The sequence below is a fragment of the Choloepus didactylus genome, chromosome 9 (genome assembly GCF_015220235.1).
Source record: "Choloepus didactylus isolate mChoDid1 chromosome 9, mChoDid1.pri, whole genome shotgun sequence".
Taxonomy (NCBI): domain Eukaryota; kingdom Metazoa; phylum Chordata; class Mammalia; order Pilosa; family Megalonychidae; genus Choloepus; species Choloepus didactylus.
Genome location: NC_051315.1, coordinates 67,038,217 through 67,060,907, shown reverse-complemented (window position 1 = coordinate 67,060,907; position 22,691 = coordinate 67,038,217).

Genomic DNA, 22,691 nt, shown 5'->3' with positions numbered 1-22,691 from the left:
GTGTGATCTTGCAAAGCTTAAAATATGAATTATCTGGTTCTTTACAGGTCCTTATGTTCCTTTGAAATTCATATATACAAAGAGGTGTCAAATCACATTAAAACAGCCTAAATGCCTAGCAATAAGATGTGCTTAAATTATAGTAATCAATATGGTAAAGTATCTTTTTTCACCTATTTAAATGATTTAGTACAACTGTGGAAAAATAGGAAATGCTTGTGAATATATATTAAATGAAAAAAAAATGCCATAACCAAAGCATTTTTTTTTATCTATCTCCTTACTCAAACTTTGTGACAATACATGACATAGGTTTTCTTATCTTTATTTTATAAATGAAGACATAAAGAGAGTAAGAGGCTTTTCTGTATTAGCTATATGTTATCTCAAATACTATATATTTCCATGCTGTTGTCCTTACTCTGCCATTAGAGTTTTGGAATATTAGTATTATATGTTAAGACTTACTTATCTCATGTTTATTTGGTGTGGGATCTATATCTTCTACGGCACACTAAATAACTTGCACGGTGAGTTTATTCAAACACCATGATTACATGGAACTTTGAATAGGAAGTGAGCTCTGGTAGGTTTATACAGGTTAGTATGAAATCCCGATACATCCCAAAGTGATTCTGGCAAAGAATAAAAATATATTTGCAGCACCCCTCTGAGGAACTGGGGGAAAATGCAAAAATGTTGGGCTTCCCCACCTATATTATTACTGATCTTCTCACAAACTTTGAGGACTAACAATTTAGCTAGATGAGCCCTCAATCTTGGGACTTGCCCTTATGAAGCTTATTACTACAAAGGAGAGTCTAAGCCTACTTATAATTGTGCCTAAGAGTCTCTCCTAGAGAACCTCTTTGTTACTCAGATGTGGCCTTCTCTCTCTCTCTCTCTCTCAGCCCACGCGTTAGGGAGTCTCGCTGCCCTCCCTGCTATGTGGGACATGACTCCTAGGAGTGGAAATCTCCCTGACAACATGGATCATGACTCCCCGGTATGAGCCTGGACTCGGCATTGTGGGATTGAGAACATCTTCTTGACCAAAAGGGGGAAGTGCAATGAAACAAAATAGTTTCAGTGGCTGAGAGATTTCAAATGGAGTCGAGAGGTTACTCTGGAGGACATTCTTATGCACTATATAGATATCCCTCTTTAGTTTTTAGTGTATTGGAATAGCTAGAAGGAAATACCTGAAACTGTTGAACTGCAACCCAGTAGCCTTGATTCTTGAAGGCGATTGCATAACTACGTAGCTTACATGATGTGACTGTGTGATTGTGAAAACCTGGTGGCTCACGCTCCCTTTATCCAGTATATGGACAGATGAGTAGAAAAATGGGGACAAAAACTAAATGAAAAATAGGGTGGGATGGGAGTGGGGTGGAATTTTTTAGGTGTTCTTTTTTATTTTTATTTCTTTTGGAATAAGGAAAATGTTCAAAAATTGATTCTGGTGATGAATGCACAACTATATGATGGTACTGTGAATAATTGTACACTGTGGATGATTGTAGGGTATGTGAATATACCTCAGTAAAACTTACTTATCTCAGCTTGTTTTTTGTGTGCAGTTTGTCTTTTTATAAGTTCTCAAGTTGAACTTACTGAAACAAATTTTCATAAACAGTACCTTTAGTTCTTAAAGATTGGGTTCTGAGAAGAATTTCAGAGATTGCTACCACAGCTATCAGGACCTCATTCCTAGGATACTAATACATGAGCCACATGCAGCACTTTCCTAGGTACTTGTAACTGAGAAATAGAATCTTTAGATGGTCTTGCATAATTAAATGTGATGCCCTCTAAGCAACTAGTTCCTGACAGGCTGCATTGGCCTTGTTTTGGTGCATACCCTTTACAACACAGCCAAATCTGTTACTGGTTGGCATTTTAAGGATTCAGCTGATGATCAGAAAATTGGGTATATGCTGCTGCACATTTGATAACAGAGGAGAGAGATACTGACTCCCTCTCCTTTACTTGACTTTGTTGTCAATTAGAGGAGTCATCTCCTAATTTAAAAATTTAAAAGCCACTACTGGTACTATATTTGAGAAGCCTTCAGATGTCAAATACATAATCCTAGTGGTCTTCTTTTTTGTACTGAACAATCTGAAAAAAAACACACTTTTCTTCTGTGCTGATTAAACAGTCACCAGAACAGATGGAGGTGGCACAATCCAAGAATTAATGAGCTAAGGATTATTCCTAAATGCTGTTACTCAGTTCATCTGGTATTACCTCCATTTTCGAATCCGTAATCTCCTTCTTTGTTTTTAGAATCCGGTCTCAGATGCCACTGGTGAAATTATTGTTGGGAAATAATGACAACATTCTGGTCTAGAACCGTCAGTTATTGACCTTTTGAAATACCCTATTGCCTTTGATAACCTCAGATCATCCTTTGCTTTTGTAAGAGTATAATCTCCTGATTCTCCCATTCGTCCTTCATTGCAGCAAAAATTGAGCTCATTTCCTCATCCCTTTTTTGCTTTTCTTTTGCCCACTAGTGACACCACTGTCATCCTGCTCCATCAACCTCAGGGTTATTTTTAACCTCTTTCTCATTTGCCTCTTACATCCAGTGCATCAACAGTACATTATCCTCTGTGTCTCTTAAATCCAGTGTTTTCCTTAGAACTTGTCTGTAGTGTTCACTTATCATTTATTATATACTGCCTTGATTTGTTAATACACTTTTCATTTGCATATGTCTTTCTCCAAACAGAACTTAAACTCCTTGAAGGCAGAATTCTTATCCTATACAAGAACCTGAGACTTAAAAACACTTAATTTCTAAGTAACTCACAAATCTGAATTTGGGGAGAGGGATTGGAGCCAATCCTCATAGGGACTATTTTTAGCTTTCCTTTTTCCCCCAATCAAAAATGCCTTAGTAATAATTAATATTCAAAGTTATCTCATAGAACAGTACTTTCCAATAGACGTAAATATTCTATGTCTTTGCTGCCCAGTTATTACTCTACATGTGGCTATGAGTACTTGATAATATGGTGGCTAATCCAACTGAATACTGAATTTTATAAATTTAAATTTAGTTGATTTGAATTTATGTAGCCACATGAGGCTAGTGGTGACTATATTGGACACTGCAGTTATAGTTACTAAGTTATTAGTGCCCAGAAATATCAACTCGTAGTTTCCCCTTTCCCCCAAGTACTGGTATAACCCATACTGGAGTATGGAGAGAAAGAATTGTTTCTTGCATACTGATCTAAGGCTGTAAATGTATTTACCAAAAAATATATACTATAAATGATTAGAAGTAGTTGAAATATTACAGTCTTCCAGGTACATTATGGATTATATAGGCTTCTATGAGCCACCTTGCAGACCTAACCAGAGGAAGTAAAGATCCTTTTTGCATAATGTGCAATTCAAGGATAAGTCTTGGATATGGTAAGAAAAGGGTAGCAATAAAGGTTCCAAGCCCACTGAAGTTGCCTCCTTTCAGATGAACTGGGAAGGCTCTGTGGAAGAATTAAGATATTCCCGGAGTTATTTGCAAAAGAAATAATTAATGGTTCCAAGGGAAATTCAGGCATAGTGAGGAGGACTTGATTTGTATGCCAGATCTTAAGAAATGGTTCAATGTTAGCTATCCACTCCAGCTCTAGAATTCCTGGGCTCAACTCCTGTTTAGCTACTGCTTGTAAGCATTGTACTCTTTCTAAGGGAAGCCACTGCCTGTTTAACATGGACTAGGAGGGAAGAAACGGGACAGGAGGAGGAAGAAATTGCTGAGGATTAAAGCTCCTCAAGTTTAAGAGTCCAGCCACTGTAGTCTTTAAGCTTATCACACCTTTTCAAGATATTGCTAGAACACTGTCACAACACCAACTAGACCACTGCTTGCAATCATGAGAAAGTCATAGATTTCTTGCCAAAATATTGAATAAGCAACAACTTCCTCAGATTCTTTTTGGAATGAGGTGAGATTATTAATTTTTGCCCAGTTCCCCAGAGAGCTCAATCTAATACTACATGCCTTTAATGTACTAAATGTAAATATAGTAAACTGATTTTCAGTCTTGTCCAAATTGAGGTATGAACATTTGCTAATGCCGCTGCTATACAAAATACCAGAAATGGATTGGCTTTTATCAAAGGGATTTATTTGGTTACAAAGTTACAGTTCTACAGCCATAGAAGTGTCCAAACTAAGGCATAAACATGAGTATACCTTCACTGGAGAAAGGCGATTAGTGCCCAGAAAACCTCTGTTAGCTTGGAAGGCATGTGGCCAGCATCTGCTTGCTCCCAGATTGCATTTCAAAATAGCATTCTCCAGAATGTCAGCATCAGCTTTCAAGTGCTATGTCCAAAATGTCTCTCTTTAAGCTGCAGTCAATGCCAGGGGTCCACAACTCCAAACATCTCTGAGCTAAGCCAGCTAACGTCTGGGTCTGTGCCAATGTTTTTAAAGGACTCCAGTGATTAAATCAAGACCCACACTGAATAAGTAGAGCCATACCTCCATGGAAATAATTCAGTCAGAGTTATCACCTACAGTTGGGTGGGTCACATCTCCATGAAAACAACTTAATCCAAAGAGTCCAACCTAATCAATGCTAATATGTCTGTCCACACAAGATTGCATGAAAGAACATGGCATTTTGGGGGACATAATACATCCAAACCAACACAGAGGGGATGGAAAGTTTTGGGTGTACTTTTTTGCTTTTTTATTTATTTTGGAATAAGGAAAAGGTTCAAAAATTGATTGTGGTGATGAATGCACAACTGTATGATGGTGCTGTGAATAGTTGATTGTATACTGTAGGTGACTTGTGTATGAATATATCTCAATAAAACTGGATTTAAAAAAAATTGTGTGATACCTATTGGGTAGAATAAATATAGATAACCTTTGTGAAGGGTTCTTAACACCTCTCCTTGCAAGAGCAAAGACCAAGCAGAGTACCCTTAAATTTATTTCATGTTACCTAAGAGGAACAAATGTTTCAAACAACGCCTAGTTCATTAAAATGATTGTGAGTCCCACAAAAATCAAAACCTCGCTGAATATCACATTTGGAAGGGCGATCTCAATGAACTTGTTCCATCTGAGTCCTGGGCCTTTGATAATGTAGACCCCAATGGAGAGCAGACCCCAAAGTACAGAATTAAAGAGGGAACCCATGACGTGGAATTTTAAGCAAAGTGGCCTCTATTTTTATTTATGACATCTTTTCTAGTCTGAGGTGCAAAACAGTCTACATATAACAGATTGACTCCCAAAACATGCAATAAATTTTTTCACCACACTAGTTTTCATTGTTCATCTTCTGAGCTGCTGAGTAATCCCTGGATAAAGGACTTCTTACATTTTTAAACCTTTTTTATTGTGAAATATAACAGAGGAAATAGAACCAAAGCAAAATATACAATTCCATAAATTATTAGAAAGCAAGCACCCATGTAATTACCATCTAGGTGAAGAAATAGAACATTTGCCTGCACTCTCCTCATATAAAGACTCACTTTATCCTCTCCACATGCCAAAGTTAACCACTTTCCTGATTTTTATGCTTGCTTTACCAACTAAGCATGCATCCCTTAGCTGTTGTGGTTTGTTTTGTTTTGTTTTGTTTTTGTATTTTATATAAATGGAACTATACAGTATGTTCCTGTGTCTAGTTTCTTTCACTCAACATTGTTTATGAGTCATCCATATTGTTGTATGTAGTTGTAGTGCATTCATTTTCTTTGCTGTATAATATTATATTGACTGTGTAGACAATAGTGTATTTATTTATCCTACAATTAAAGGGCATTCAAGTTATTCCCAGTTTGGGACTATTGTGGATAAGGTTACTATGAAGATTCTTCTGTATGTTTCTAGGTGGACATGTATATGAATTTCAGTTAAGTATACACCTAAGAGTGGAATTGCTAGGCCATAAAGTATGTAAATGTTTAACTTGAATAGATTATGAAATGCCAAACTGTTTTCCAAAGGAATTGTACCAAATCTACTACCCCAAGCAGTATATGAGAGTCCCCCATGCTCTATCATGTGTTATTGTCAGTCTGGTTAGTTTTAGCTACTCTGACACATTTTCTTCATGTGGTTTCAATTTGCATTTTCATGAGATCAAGCTCCTTTCTGAGTGTTTATTGACCATTTGAATATTATCATTTGGGAAATTCCTTTTCAAGGCTCATACTTATTTTTTTATTAGGTTATCTTTTTCTTATTGATTTATAGGAATTGTTTATATATTCCAGATATAAGCCTTTATCAAGTAGAGATATATTGAAAATTTCTAATCTCATTAAGTGGTGTGCCTTTTTATTCTCTTAATAGTGTTGTTTGATGAGCAAGAGGTCTAAATTTTAATATGGGGAAATTTATCAATTTTTTCCTTTAAATCTTTTTGTATCCTATTTGAAACATATTTATCTACTTTAAAGTAATGGAAAAAATTTTCCTGTGTTATCTTCTAGAAGCTTTTTTATTTTGTCTTTCACATTTACATCTACAGTTGACCTAAAATTGATTTTTGTGTATGGTGTAAAATAGGGATCAGTTTTCTAATTTTTTTTTTTTTTACCACATGGGTATCCAGTTGCGTCAGCACCATGTTGAAAAGATCTTGCTCTGTGTTGCCACCTTTATCATAAATCAAGTATCCATATAAGCATTGGTCTATTTTTTGGTTCTCTAGTCTATTCCATTGATCTATTTATCTACCTTATGCCAATATTACATTGTCTTAACTATTGTGTATTACATTATGCCAATATTACATTGCCTTAACTATTGTATATTCTTTTAAATCCTCTGTATACACAATTACATCATTTGTGAAAAATGATAGCTGATTTCTTCCTTTCCAGTCCTTATATGTACCTTTCTTTTCTTGCCTTACCCTGCTGGCTAGCTAGCACTTACAGTACATTGGAGAATAGAACTTGTGATAGTGGCATCCTTATCTTGTTCCTTATCTTATTCCATTTTACCACTCTTTAAAGTGGGGTGGGTTTTTTTTTTTTTACAATTTTATTGAGATATATTCACACACCATTCAATCCATCCAAAGTATACAATCAGTGGCTCACAGTCCTATTACATGGTTGTGCATTCATCACCACAAAAAATTTTAGAAAATTTTCATTATTTCAAAACAGAAAAGCCCCAAGCATACCATACTCTTTATCCTCCCCACCCCCATTATTGACCCCCAGCATTGGTGTGTTGTATTTGTTAATGTTGATGAAACAATATTAAAATATTACTGTTAACTATAGTCCATAGTTAGCAGTAAGTGCATTTTCCCCATATACCGTTCTATTATTAACTCCTTGTAATAGAGATGTACATTTGTTCTAGTACATGAAAGAATCTTTTTATATTTGTACTGTTAACCACAGTTATCATCCAACACAGCCCCATGTTTTATCTGTTAGCTTTCTGTCTAGTGGCCTACCTAACTCTAAACTTCCCCTTTCAAACATAATCACAGACATAATTCAGTGCTGTTAATTACACTCACCATAATGTGCTGCCATAACCTCTATCCATTTCCATTTAAATTCAACCTAGTTAAAAAATTCTGCACACATTAAGCATCTGCTCCCATTCTCTGCCCTCATTCTATCTCTTGGTAACCTATATTGTAGATTTTATCTCTATGATTTTACTTATTATAATTAGTTCTTATTAGTGAGATCATATAGTATCTGTCCTTTTGTGTCTGACTTATTTCACTCAACATAATGTCCTCAAGGTTCATGCATGTTGTCACATGCTTCAGGACTTCATTCCTTCTTACTGCTGAATAATATTCCTTTGTGTGTTGTCCTGGTTTGCTAACGCTACTGTTTTGCAAAACACCAGAAATGGACTGGCTTTTATAAAGGGGGGGTTATTTGGTTACACGGTTACAGTCTTAAGACCATAAAGTGTCCAAGGTAATGCATCAACAATCAGGTACCTTTACTGGAAGATGGCCAATGGCGTCCGGAAAACCTCTGTTAGCTGGGAAGGCACGTGGCTGGCATCTGCTCTGGAGTCTGGTTTCAAAATGGCTTTCTCCCAAGCAAGCGAGCTCCATCTGTCTGAGCTTTTTATATGGCTCCAGTGATTTAATTCAGACCCACCCTGAATGGGTGGGGTAACATCTCGATGGAAATTATCCAATCAAGGACTTGTCCACAGTTGATTGAGTCATATCTCCATGGAAACAATCAAGTTTCCAAAATCTAATCCACACTGATATGACTGGCCCCACAAGATTGCATCAAAGAACATGGTGTTTTGGGTGACATAATACATTCAAACTGGCACATATGTATATACCACATTTTGTTTATCCATTCACCAGTTGATGGACACTGGGTTGTTTCTATCATTTGGCAATTGTGAATAATGCCACTTGAACACTGGTGCGCAAATGTGTCTGCATGTCCCTGCTTTCAGTTCTTCTGAGTGTAGCAGTGAGATTGCTGGGTCATATGGCAGATCTATATTTACCTTCCTGAGGAAACGCCAAACCGTCTTCCACAGTGGCTGCACCATTTTACATTCCCACCAGCAGTGATTGGGTGTTCCTATTTCTCCACATCCTCTCCAACACTTGTAGTTTCCTGTTTGTTTAACAGTTGCCATTCTAGTAGGTGTGAAATGATATCTCATTGTGGTTTTTTACTTGCATTTCCCTAATACCTAGTGAGGCTGAGCATCTTTAAAAAGCTTTTTAGCCATTTGTGTTTCCTCTTTGGAAAAATGTCTATTAATGTTTTCTGCCCATTTTTTAATTGGGTTGTTTGTTTTTTATTGTTGAGTTGTAGGATTTATTTATTTATTCTGGATATCAAACTCTTATCAGTTATGTAGTTTACAAATATATCGACCCATTGAGTAGGATGCTTTTTCACCCTTTTGACAAAGTCCTTTGAAGCACAGAGGTATTCAATTTTGAGGAGATTCCATTTATCTATTTTTTTCTTCTGTTGCTTGTGCTTTGGGTGTAAGGTTTGAGAAACCACTGACTATCATTAGGTCTTGAAAATGCTTCCCTACATTTTCTTCTAAGATTTTTATGGTACTGGCTCTTATATGTAGGTCTTTGATCCATATTGAGTTAATTTTTGTATATGGTGTGAGGTAGGGGTCCTCTTGCATTATTTTGGATAGGTACATCCAGATCTCCCAGCACCAACTGTTGCAGAAACTGTTCTGTGCCAGTTGAGTGGACTTGGGAGCCTTGTCAAAAATCAATTGTCCATAGATAAGACGGTCTATTTCTGAAGTCTCAATTCAATTCCATTGGTTGGTATATCTATCTTTATGGTAATACCATGCTTTTGTGACCACTGTCACTTTATAATATGGTTTAAAAGTCAGAAGGCATGAGTCCTCCAACTTCATTCTTCTTTTTCAAGATGTTTGTGGCTATTTGAGCCTCTTACCCTTCCAAATAAATTTGATAATTGTTTTTTCCATCTCTGCAAAGTGGGCTGCTGGAATTTTGATTGGGATTGCATTGAATCTTTAGATAAATTTGGGTAGAATTGACATCTTAATGACATTTAGCCTTCCAATCCATGAACACAGAATGTCCTTCCACTTATTTAAGTCTTTGATTTCTTTTAGCAATGTTTTGTCCTTTTCTGAATTAGGTCCTTTACATCTTTAGTTAAGTTTATTCCTGTATATCTGATTCCTTTAGTTGCTATTGTAAATAGATTTTTTTCTTGATTTTCTTCTTAAGTTGTTCATTACTAGTGTATAGAAACACTACTGATTTTTGCGTGTTGATCTTGTATCCCATCACTTTGCTGAACTCATTTATTAGCTCTAGTAGCTTAGTTAAAGATTTTTTTGGACTTTCTGTATATAGGATCATGTCATTTGCAAATAGGGAGAGTTTTATTTCTTTTGTTCCAATTTTATGTCTTTTATTTCTTTTTCTTGCCTAACTGCTCTGGCTAGAACTTCTATCACAATATTCAACAACACTATGACAGTGTGGATCTTGTCTTTTCTTGTTGTGGAGGGAAAGCTTTCAGTCTCTCACCATTGAGTATGTTGTTAGCTATAAGTTTTTCATATATGCCCTTTATCATGCTGAGGAAATTTCCTTTGATTCCTACCTTTCAAAGTGTTTTTATCCAGAAAGGATGCTGGGTTCTGTAAAATGCTTTTTCTGTGTCAATTGAGATGATCATGTGGTTTTCCCCTTCAATTTGTTCATGTGTTATATTACATTAATTTATTTTTGTTGAACCATGCTTGCATACCTGAAATAAAACCCACTTGGTCATGGTGTATATTTTTTTAATGTGGTGTTGGATTCTATTTGCAAGTATTTTGTTGACAATTTTTGCATCTATATTTATTAGAGAGATTATTCTATAATTTTCTTTTCTTGTAGTATCTTCATCTGACTTTGGTATTAGGGGGATGGTACTTCATAGAATGAGTTAGGTAAATGTTCCCTCTTCTTCAATTTTTTGGAAGAGTTTGAATAGGATTTGGTATTAATTCTCCTTGTAATGACTGGTAAAATTTCCCTGAGAAGTCATCTGGTTCTTGGCTTTTCTTTGTTTGGGAGGTTTTTGATGACTGATTCAATCTCTTTACTTCTGATTGGTTTGTTGAGGTCTTCTATTACTTCCTGAGTCAGTAGGTTGTTTGTGTTTCTAAGAAATTGTCCATTTTACCTACATTGTCTAATTTGTTAGCATCCCATTGTTCATAGTATCCTCTTATGATCTTTCAAATTTCTATGGGGTCAGTGGTAATGACCCCCTCTCATTTCTGATTTTTATTGTTCTCCCTCATGTGAAAACATATTTGTACATTTAATCACAATCATTGATCACTGTAGGTTTCACTAAGTTATACCATCCCAGTCTTTATCTTCTATCTTTCCTTCTGGTGTCCTACATGCCCCTAACCTACCTCTTTCAACCATACTGAAAGTCATCTTTGTTCAGTTTACTTACATTATTGTGCTACCATTACCCAATATCGTGCTCCAAACCTCTCTCTCCTGTCTTTTCCTATCTGTCTGTAGTGCCCCCTTTAGTATTTCCTGTAGATCAGGTATCTTGTTCACAAACTCTCTCATTGTCTGTTGAGAATATTTTAAACTCTCCCTCATTTTTGAAGGACAGTTTTGTTGGATATAGAATTCTTGGTTGGCAATTTTTCTCTTTCAGTATCTTAAATATATCATACCACTGCCTTCTCACCTCCATAGTTTCTACTGAGAAATCCACGTACAGTCTTGTCAAGCTTCCCTTATATGTGATGGATTGCTTTTTCTCTTGCTGCTTTCAGAATTCTCTCTTTGTCTTTGACATTTGATAATCTGATTATTAAATGTCTTGGCATAGGTCTATTTGGCTCTATTCTCTTTGGGGTATGCTGTGCTTCTTGGATCTGTACTTCTATATCTTTCATAAGAAATGGGAAATTTTCAGTGATTATTTCCTCCATTATTGTTTCTGCCCCTTTTCCCTTCTCTTCTCCTTCTGGAACACCCATGACACATACATTCGTGTGCTTCATGTTGTCATAGAATTCCCTGAAATGCTCCTCATATTTTTCCATTCTTTTCCATATGTCATTTTGTGTGGAGGACAGATGTCCTGTCCTCCAGTTCATGAATCTTTTCCTCTACCTCTTCAACTCTGCTGTTGTATGTCTCCATTGTGTTATTCATCTCTTGCATTGTGCCTTTCATTCCCATAAGTTCTGTCAATTGTTTTTCAAACTTTTGAGTTCTTCCTTATGTTTGTTCAATGTCTTCTTTATATCCTTCATCTCTTTTAACATATCTTTCCTCAACTCGTTGATTTGATTTTTAAATTGATTTAGATTTGTTTGATTAATAATTAGTTGTTTCAATTCCTGTATCTCAGTTGAAGTGTAAGTTTGTTCCTTTCACTGGGCCATATCTTCATTTTTCCTAGTGTGATTTATTATTTTTTGTTGTCTAGGCATCTGGTTTCCTTGATACTGCAATCAGATTTTCCCAGACCAGATGGGCCCAGGTCTCAGGAGGATCCTGTGTTCTGTATCAGGTTTCCCTGAGGGTGAGACCCAGCATTTGTCAGACTTCCCTGTGAGGCCTCTAGACTCTCTGCTTTTCCTATCCTGCCCAGCATGTGGTGCTTGTCAGCCTCAGCTCCCCACTGGTGTAAAGAGGTGTGGTCCCTTTAATTCTCAGCAGACCCTGTCCTGGCCAGGGGCTGAGGGTGTCAGAAGCAAAGCTTAAGTTGTTTCTGGTTTGTTTGTCTCCCCCCACCCCACTCCCAGGCCCTGGGGTCTAAATTCTCTGAGGGATGGCCACCACTTGAGCTGGGTCCCGCCCACCTTTTCTTAGGGAAGATACACCCTTTAGGGAGTTATCTTCTGTACTTGATTTCCTTGTTTGTCTCTCTGACTCTAACTCCATCCTTGCCTGGGTCAGTGCTGACAATTGAAAATGCCTGGGGCTTTCTCTAATGAGCTACTTTGAATGAGAGAAAAAAAATGAAAAAGAGAAAAAGCCCTTTTCAAAGCCAGTCCCTAGCCCCCCAGTTTTGCTGGTCGACTGGGGCTGGTACCCGGTTCTCTGTGCCCCTTTTCTTGGGACACAGTCATTTTCCAGTATTCTGAGCTCAGCCATCTCCAAAAGCCTACTTTATTTATTTTTGTATTTTTTTCCATCAGCCCTGCCTCCTCTTTGCCAGGAGGAAACTCAGGTTCCTTTGCTGCTTTTTCTAAGTTTCTCTGTGCTTGTAGCTTGTATTCAGTAGTCCAAATTTGTTAATTAAAACCACAGTTGAAGCTTGGTTGAGTTACTTTCCATCGCTCCAGGTAACCTGCTTCTTTTTTCCATAGGGAAACTGCCATGCTGGTGGGGGAGGGGCACTAGCGGCATAGCTTGGGGAGCTTTACTTACAGTTCTATGCTGCAGTCTCAGCCATCCCACCCATTCCAGGCTGGTGTATGATGTGTGTCAAGTCACGGATGTATCCCAACAGTTGTCCCAGACTATTCACTAGTTGTTCATGGCTATTTACCTGTTGCTCTAGGGGAGTAATTAAAATCCCATACCTCTGTATGCCACCGTCTTGCCTCGCCTCCTCTTGTGTATTTTTAATTTCATCTGTTCTGTATTTCATTCTAAGATCTGTCCTTTTTCTTTGTTTGATTTCAAATTCTCTTTATGCTCATGCAGTGTCTTCTTAATATTCTTTATCTCTTTAGCCATCTCCTTGAATTGATTTAGGAGATTTGATTGAACATCTTTGATTAGTTGTTCCAAATTCTGTATCTCCTCTATCTTTTTAATTTATTCCTTTGACTGGCTCATATCTTCCCAAGTGATTTTTTGCTGATACAGGTCATCTCGTTATCGGAAAGTTGGTTACTCTCCCTTGTCTAGGATTTTCTTGTTGACTGGATTTTGTTAATGCTCTTCTTTGGTTGGTTCATGTATTTCTCAACCAAAACAGGGCCAAATACACAAGGAGGGGGCACAGACCAGATCCAAAGGGCCCTAGGAGTGCATCAAGAAAGGAAAAAAACAACTTTTTTTAAACATCTGCATCACCAGGCTGCACTTTCCAGCCTGCTTAGCAGTTGACACTCTTTGGCTACACATTTCCCTCAACCCTATGATTGTAGGTTTTATGGCTCTTTGTCACTGCTGCCTCTGACAGGATTGAAACACTGCTGGTGTCTGGCTGCATCTGACCAGGACAGGCTGGAACTGTGGGATCCCACATTCTAATTTTGCTGGCCATTATCTGGCTCAGTGATGGGTTGTCACGCTGCCCACTCTGTATTGGAGCAAAGGACTCCTGCAGCTATCCCAGTCCACAGCTGTCCCCCAGGCAAGGTTCGGACCACTCCCTGCTGCTTCACTCCTGGGTCAGGGATGGGCATCAGAAGCCGCAGACATAATTACAGTCTCTGACCAAGTTTCTCAGTCTCTTTGTCCTGCACTTCCCTGGATGTTGTACATAACTCTCCTGGTCTTTGGAGCCCCAAAACAGTTAATTCGGACAATTTCTGCCTGGCTACTCATCAATTTTGGGAGAGAAGTAGACTCTGCCACTCCCTCCTTATTCCTCTAATTTCCTTGTTTTTCTGAAATGAGTTTGTTGTTGCTGCTTTTTTTTTTTTTAAGAAGGCTTTTATCAGATTGAGGACGTCCCTCCTAATCCTAGTTTACCGAGAGTTTTTCATGAGTGAATATTAAATTTTATCAGTTGGTTTTTCTGCATCTGTTGAGATGGTCAAGTTTTTTCTTTCATTCTGTTAGTAAGGTAAGTTACATGGACTGGTTTTCTAATATTAAACCAAACTTATAATGCTGACTACTTATTTGGTCATGATGTATTAGCCTTTTTATATGTTACTAAATATAGTGTATTAAAATTTTAAGATTTTGTGTCTATTTTATAAGTAATATTGGTCTGTAATTTTCCTTTCTCTTATGTTCTTGTCAGATTTTGGTATTGAGGTTTTGCAGACCTCATAAAACAAGGTAGTGAGTACTTCTTTATATTCTGTTCTCAGGAAGAGTTTGTATAAGATTGGTCATTATTTTTTCCTTTAATATTTGGTAGAATTCACCAAAGAAACAATCTGAATCTGGAATTTTCTTTTTAGGAAGGCTGTTATTTGTAGATTAAATAGCTTAATACTATTCAGATATTCTATTTCTTCTTGTTTCAGTTTTTGACAAGAAATATTTTCCTTGCAAATTGTTTATTTCTTCTATGTTTTCAAATTTATTGGCATAAAGTTTTTCAATGGTCAATGGATCCCTGAGCCCATTTAAATTTAATTGAATTACCAAAATATTTTGGTGTAATGGCTAACAGTGCAGCCTTAATGCCAGACAGATGTTGGTTAAAATCTTGACTCTACTATTGACCAAATGTATTATCTTGAGCTTGTCATGTTCATGTCTCTGGACTTGGCTCCTTGTCAATAAAATAGAAATTGTAATGACTACTTCCCAGGGGTATTAAAGGATTAGTGAGCAAGACTTTCATAAATTTAAATGCTATTACAGAATCAGTGAAGATGGTATAAGGAGGGCAGTCTTCCTCAGAAAGATGGTGCAAGGGAAGGGAAATGAGACCAAGTCATGGGAGCAATGAAAATTAGCAGAAGAGTAAAATCTTGGTCTGGAAGGGGTGATTATAAATTCTTGAGCAGGGTGTTAGCAAGACAAGCCTGGAAAGACCACTACTGTGAGAGTCATTCTCAAGTAGAAGTCAGTCTGTCAGGTAAATATGATAAATTGTTGGCAATTGTAAAGATGGATTTTACCAGCAAATGATGAAGACCTAAAGAAATACCCACAGAGCAAATTAACAATATTTTAAATGACAGGAAAGCATTGAACTGTAGTTAGCTGTCTGCTATAGGAAATGACAATAGCTCAGGAGGTGAAGATGCTTAACATTGAAGTGGTTAAAAGTTGTTCCTTGTTCTGTTACAACATCTTTTTGCTTCAGTATGTCACAACCACACTAAAGTATATCTAGCAAAGGAAAACTGACTTAAATAATTAACCAGGTCATTAGGGTATAGTTGAAAGTACTTTATGGTCTTTTACTCCTCTGCCACTAACCTACAACGCAATTTAAAATTGTTTCTTGATTTCTTAATCTTTTTAGTAAGAAAGATTTGTGGCCTGCCAGTCTCTCAGATTTATTATAAAATGATAGAAGTGCAGGACTTTTGGAAGCCAAAGAAAAAGTTACTCTAAAATAAAATTTCCTTTGTTACATATAAACTCAAGGTTTGACATTCATCAATTTAACACTCTAAATCAGTGGCTCTTAAACATTTTGGTCTCTAGTACTCCTTTATCATCTTAAAAACTGAGACTCCAAAGAGTGTTCATGTTTGTTTGTTTCTTTCTTTCTATCTATCTTTCCTTCTTTCTTTCTTTCTATCTCTATCTATGTACCATATTAGCAATTACAATTGGTAAATATTTATTTATCAATTTATTTCAAATCATAATGATAGACTAATGCATGTTAATATAAATAACATGTTTTTATTAAAAATAACTATTTTCCAGGAAATAGAAACAGTGAAAAGAATAGCATTCCTTTACAATTTTACAAATCTCTTTAATGTCTGGCATAATAGAAGACAGCTGGATTCTCATATCTGCTTCTGAATTCAATCTGTAGAGATATCACATGCCCATTAACCTCTGGAAAACTCCATTTTACACTCATGAGAGAAAAAGAATGAAATAATTTTAAACTTGCTGACACCCTGAAAGGGTCTCAAAGATCCACAGGAGTTCCCAGATCACATCTTGAGAACCTCTGACCTAAAGTATTTCTATAGATGTCTGCTAAAACATTTGCTGGGAAAGCTCTAAACAACCGGATGCCAAAAGTACACTTAAACTTATTGCCATAAAGAATTAGTATGTAATTTTACTATTAATAAAACAAAACTCACAGAAAATATTTAGAACTAATTTCATATTTTGATATATTGTAAATGAAGTATATATGTTTTTTCCAATTTCATGCAATCACATTTTGAAAATGATTCCTACACTTTAAAGTCAAATTCCTGAATCCAATCTATGTATGAACAGAAACATAATTCCTACAAATGGGGTAGCTGAATTTGGTGTGATTTTTTTACCTTGTAAGATAAGGCTTGCTCCCATCTTTGGCTCACAAAGTGATTTTTATTATTTCCTTTAGATAAGTAGTGATAGTTAAAAAGTTGTTCCCAAGATGTAAAAAAAAAAAAAAAGCTATTGACATCATAGCTTGGAAGTTGTTTTCAAGTCCCAGAGAAAATTAGGTCATTGATTTGAGGAAGTCATGGCAAAAGTCGGTAATCTCCAGGGGCCTATACTCACTCCTGTTAACTGCCTTTGGCTGCTTCAGGGCTGTAGACTCTTTTAGGAATCTCTACCCCATAATCAGGAGAACTTGCAGAGGAAGTAATTTGTCTGCTTAACCCTCCCACGTGACCCATAGCCCTCTCTCTACTCACCATTTTCCATTACTTTCTTTTCTGAAAGGAGAAGCTGACTTGGCTCCCCACTATCTTAGGTTATGCTGTGAGAGAGCTACTGTGGGCATATTGTGGGTACGCACACCTCTAAAGGTCATCCCATCCTTATCCTTTCCCAGTTGTTTTAGTTTCTAGGCTGCTAAAATCACATACAATGAGTTGGCTTAAACAGTGGGGATTGATTAGATTTTGGTTTTAAGGCTAGGACAAGTCCAAAATCTAGGCATCAGCAAGGCAGTGCTTTCTCTCCGAAGACTGTGGCCTTCTGAGGCTGGCTGATGGTGGTCTTTGGTGCTTGGCTTTTCTGTCACATGGCAATGCACAGGGTGGCTTCTTCTCCTCTTTCCTTTGGGTTCCAGTAACTTCCAGCTTCTGGCTGCTCCCTGTGGCTTCTCTCTCATGTACAATTTCCTTGCTTATAAGGACTTCAGCCATATTGGATTTACTGGCCTTATAATGCCACCCTCATTCAGTTTGGGCACATTTTAACTAATAACATCCTCAAAGTCCTGTTTACAAATGGGTTTACATCCACAGGACCAGGGGTTGGGACCCGAACATGCCTTTTGTAGGGACATTATTTAATCACCAACACCAGTCAAAGAAGTTTAACTGAACCATGGCACCACCTCCAAAAACTAGCAATCACATCTCCTTGAATCCTGAAGAGGTATAAAAGTTACTTTGAATCAAATTAAAATAACCCATTAATCAGTATCCTTTCTAGAATTTTTAGTGTACATGAATTGCTTCTGGAATAGTAGTAAAAAAAAAAAACAGTTAAAAATGTTAAATATAATTTTAAAATTTTTATTATGGAAAATTAGAAACATACAAAAGTAGAAAGTATAGTACAACGAACTTCCATATACCCATCACCCAGCTTTAACATGGCCATTCTTGTTTGTCCTATTCTCCAATCCACTTACTGACTCTCCTGCTCTCCACCTCCATTGGATTATCCAAAACATCATATTCTTCCATAAGAAAACATTTTTAATAATCTATTTCAAAGCTGGAAGCATGAGCTTGCCTGTTGTTCTAACTGATTGGTTCTAAGGAAAATGTGATTTAGCTAAAATATATTGTTTTTTAAGCAAGTTGCATAACTGGCCATCAATCTGTATTTTATTATTTCTTCTGGAGGTAAAACTGAATTTTTGCATATTTTATACTGTTATGAATTCACCTCCTGATTTCCAGTTTTGAATGTAACAGTGACGTTTTTTCCTGGCATTTTAAGATCTATGAGCTAGAAGATCCATAGATTGGTTATAGTAAACAGACTGCCTAAATGATGGAGTCATCTTCAGAAAATTCTAATTGAATCTTGGGGTAGTGCTTCCCATGACTACAAATATACTTGTAGCTAAGGCTCAAAATGATAGGTCAGTAGTTAGCCACCAAAGGCTGATTTTTCTCACCCCTAGTGCTTTATAAGCACCACCCAGAACTAGCACACAAAGTGGCTCATTCACTCAAACTTCTTCCCCTCTTGCCCTTCCTTTTACAAAGTCCCTGCTTGCTTTGGGGCCTAGATCTCTTCATGATTATTATTGCATCTTGTGCCATGTTCTTCCAGCTGGTGCACTGCTTCCCTGCAGGAGGCTTCTTGATGTTCACGCCTCCACCAGCCTCTGGTTTGCTCTCAGGGGCCCATCCCGACCCGACGCTACATCGGCAATCTCTTCTATCCCAAGCTGTGACTAAATGGGTGGGTATAAATGCTGTTTACAAATCACATGGCTTATCATAAAAACAGAGTGTTAGGACTGACTAATTAAAATTTCCATTAATTATGTGAATTTCACCTCCCTCCACCTAAGAAAATCAGAATGTTACTTTTGTTCCAAAAGTATTTTGTATTTCTTTAAGAAATAAGAAGTGAATGTGTGGACAGTCCTTGATATTTGATTGCCTTCAACACAGATATGAAAAATTAATATCTAACACTTCAAACACATCAACACATCATCTTTTTTTTTTCTGCACCCAAACTTAAAACAAATTGGTTTAAGGATACATGTTGAGGACTATATTCAAAGAGTCAGACAATGTTTCTTAAGAGGCATATTTTTCAAAGGACCCCCTTTTATCACAATTAGTTGGCCTCTTAGTGACTAGTCACAGTTCCAATGCCTGCCTTTATTTTGGGATGTATTCCCTACCTCCTAGAGACCTCAAGGGATTGGCCTTGGCTGTCCTCCCATGACTTTGTCTCTTAGCTCATGAATCTATTTTATTGCTCATTTTTGGGTTTACTGACCCTGAATAATTTCTTTTCTCACCTCTCTTTAGCCCTGCATCATATTAGCCTGAGTTGAAAAAAAAGAAAGGAAAAAAATGGGTCTAAAAGAAGGAAAATGTGAGGAATGGAGGTGGGTGAAAAGAAAAATAAGGAAAGAAGGTAAGAAAACGAATATGAAGGAGCTGCCATTTATCTTTGCTTAAAACTCTAGTCATAAACATTTTAACAAGTAGATTTCCAAAGCAGATACTGACCCTCTTAGTAGAAGATTCAGGCCTTCTGTTGGAGGGAACAATACAAGGATGTAAATACCAGGAGGCAGGGATCATTGGGGACCATTTTTGTGGCTGGCTACTACCTGTAGGACAAAAGAAAAGAAATAGTTCCTAAATGTTCGAGATAAGATGCATGAGAATGGATTTGCAAGGGTCTTTAAGAGAAATGTAAATTGGGACCCCATCTATCTTTAAGAGAAATATAAATTGGGACCCCATCTATCTGGGATAGTTTCATTGCTAAAGTCAAGAGAAGGGAACCAACCATGATTTCCGACCATTTAAAACTTTAAAAATCCCTTAATGCTGTAAATCTCTGTGTAGAAAAGCAAAGTACCCCCATCAAGCACTCAAGCCAGGGGCTTGCTGAGCTAATCTATATCCGTGGATGAAGAGAACAGCAAAAGCATGGCTGCTTAATTCTGTTTTATCCCCACTCTTCCCAAATGGGGTCACCCATGCCTCTGCCAAAGTTCAGTTCTTAGTTGCTAGTCCCATTCTTGGTGGACTTAAATCTGCCGTGGCACAAATGCTTTAGCCTGATTTTTCTGGTTGATTTCTAATCTTAACCATCCCAACCAAGGAATCATGGTCAGATAGAAAGGAATTACAGCATATGTTTTCTGCCTTCAACAAACTTAAAATCTCAATACAAGAAGAAAATAATCTCTTACACCTTGAAAAAAAGAAAAGAAGTTAGAAACTTTATAAACTGACAGTCCCTAGCTATCCCTAGGCCTCAATTTATACATACCAAATTAAAAGTTATGCTTCAGTCTCTTTGTTTGTAATTATCTCTAAAACCATACTTATGTATTGATTTCTAGCACCAGTGCTTTTGAAAAATATTTCTGGGTTTCATACTTTCAGATTGCAAGTCATCATTGCAGAACAAAATGTGATGTTGCTTACAACCTTGACTCAATAACTTAATAGTAATAGATGTAGGTAAACCATTGAAGTAATAAGTAAATTTCGCAATCTACCCAGAAAACCATGTTTATCAACTCTCATGTTGATCACATTATAATAGTAAAGCATGCTATCTATTGACGGGTATATATTGTCTTTTCAAAAATAGAGACTAAAAAGGTACTCAAAAGTAGTTTTAAGATTGGTAAACTGTGCAAACTAAAGAATGATTATTTAAGTGTAGTAGAAGGGAAAGAATAATACCTTTTCACTTTCATAATATCTATCTTAAATGAACTAGGCTTTATAATAATTTTACTCATTGGTAAAAGAGAAATTTAATCATTTTTACAATCTGTAGGATAATAAATTTACTCTTTAGTGCAAAGAGTTTGATGCATATGACCATTCATTCTGAGTCTAATAATCTCCATCAATCATTATCTCCTCTTAACCGAATATTGCCCTCAATATTCTAAAATTCTAAGGTGTAGATTCCTCTTTGTGTCCTATCTTGATGTTATCAGAACATGTGGAATTATTGTCATCAGAAGGTGTTTTCTTCTTATCAAGATAATTCATTGCTATCTCTTCAAAGAAGAGGGTTTTGTTTTGTTTTTTTCTTTTTTGTATCACTATAAAGAAGAAAGCACCTATACTATACCCCCCAAAACTTAAAATAAAATCTTTTTATTCTTTAGAAGAGAAGTAAATAGGTTAGGATCAAGACATTTTCCCTTCTGGTTCATTCTCTATGAGTTATTATGTTAATATAGGCAAATTATGTGGTTTTTTGTTTTTTGTTTTTTGTTTTTTTTTTTTAGGTTCACTTTAGCAGACACTTTTCCTAGAGAAAATAAAATTGTTGTTGATCATAGCAATAGGTCTCATTCCTTTCTCATGTGTTTATTTTTGAGGAATTCCCACAGACTAGTTTGATCTTAATCATAACTAGAAGCTTATTCTGTATGATTTGTATGTGTGTGAGGTAGGAGGAAGTGATGGTAGAGTAGGAGATAAATCTTGTTTTATACAAACATGTAAAAGAACCCTCAAATACTCTAGGCAACATCTCACCAAAGAGTAAATTATTGATATGAGTCTTTCTCAAGAGCAGGTTTTGATAGGCCAGGAACAGCGACACAATGAGAATAGCAGGCTCCTAAAAGGGGGTTGGGAGAAGTCAGGAAGAACATACCCACATCCAGAATCAGTCATCTGTCCCTCTATCCAACTGCCCAAGGGCAGACCTCCCCAGTGACTTCAAAAGGAATTTTAAATGAATATATGCTTCATCTTTTGATTTCAAAACTCTTGTCAACTCTGTAAAACTCTTATCATTCATAGAAAAAACATAATTTCACAATTATCCCCATAATTCAGGGAACTGTCCCCAATACCTAGACAAAGATCCTATTTGATTTTCATTTTCCACTTCATCTTCAAACTCCTACCAGGCTGATATAGCACTTCTCTGAACACATCACTGTTCTGTTGAAAATATTCAGAACTTCCATTATTGTTTCCCGGCATTTAAGGCCAATGTGCTCCAAATTACCTTCCAAGCATTTTTGTTCACTGTTGCCCTAATAAAAAGGCTGTATCCTAACCACTCTATTACACAGGAAATGTCCGCTCATTCCTAATGCCTCCTCATTTATCCAGAAGCCATTCCTCCCTTCTATGTTCTTCTATAGTATTTGGTTTGCTTCGTGTGGATTTTATGCTTTCTTTTAGTGTAGGCGTTTATGTATACACCTGTGTCTCCTGTGCAATGTGGTAAACTCCTTGAGGGCAAGAACCATTTCTTATGCAACTCTGTGACTTGGATAATCCCTACAGAATTCGAGCTACTTTCCTATTAGAGGTACTTAGCTAGTAACTGTAGAAGGAAGGAGGTATAAGAGGTAGGCAGGCAGGCAAGTAGGCATACTGGCTTTTTTAAAAGCTAATTTTGATCAACCTCTGGATTATTGGTTGCCAGTCATGGTTGTCTACTCCAATCATTGGGGAATTATTTTAAAATAGTAACCTAACACCAATTACATTTGAATATTCTGGGAGGTACAGCCCCACCATCAATATTTTTTAAACTACCCCCAGGGGATTCTAAAAAAGTGTTGGTTCAAAGTGCAATCTCCAGACCAGCAGTACCAGCATTGTTTGGGAACTTGCAAGAAATGCGAATTCACAGAAAGTATGC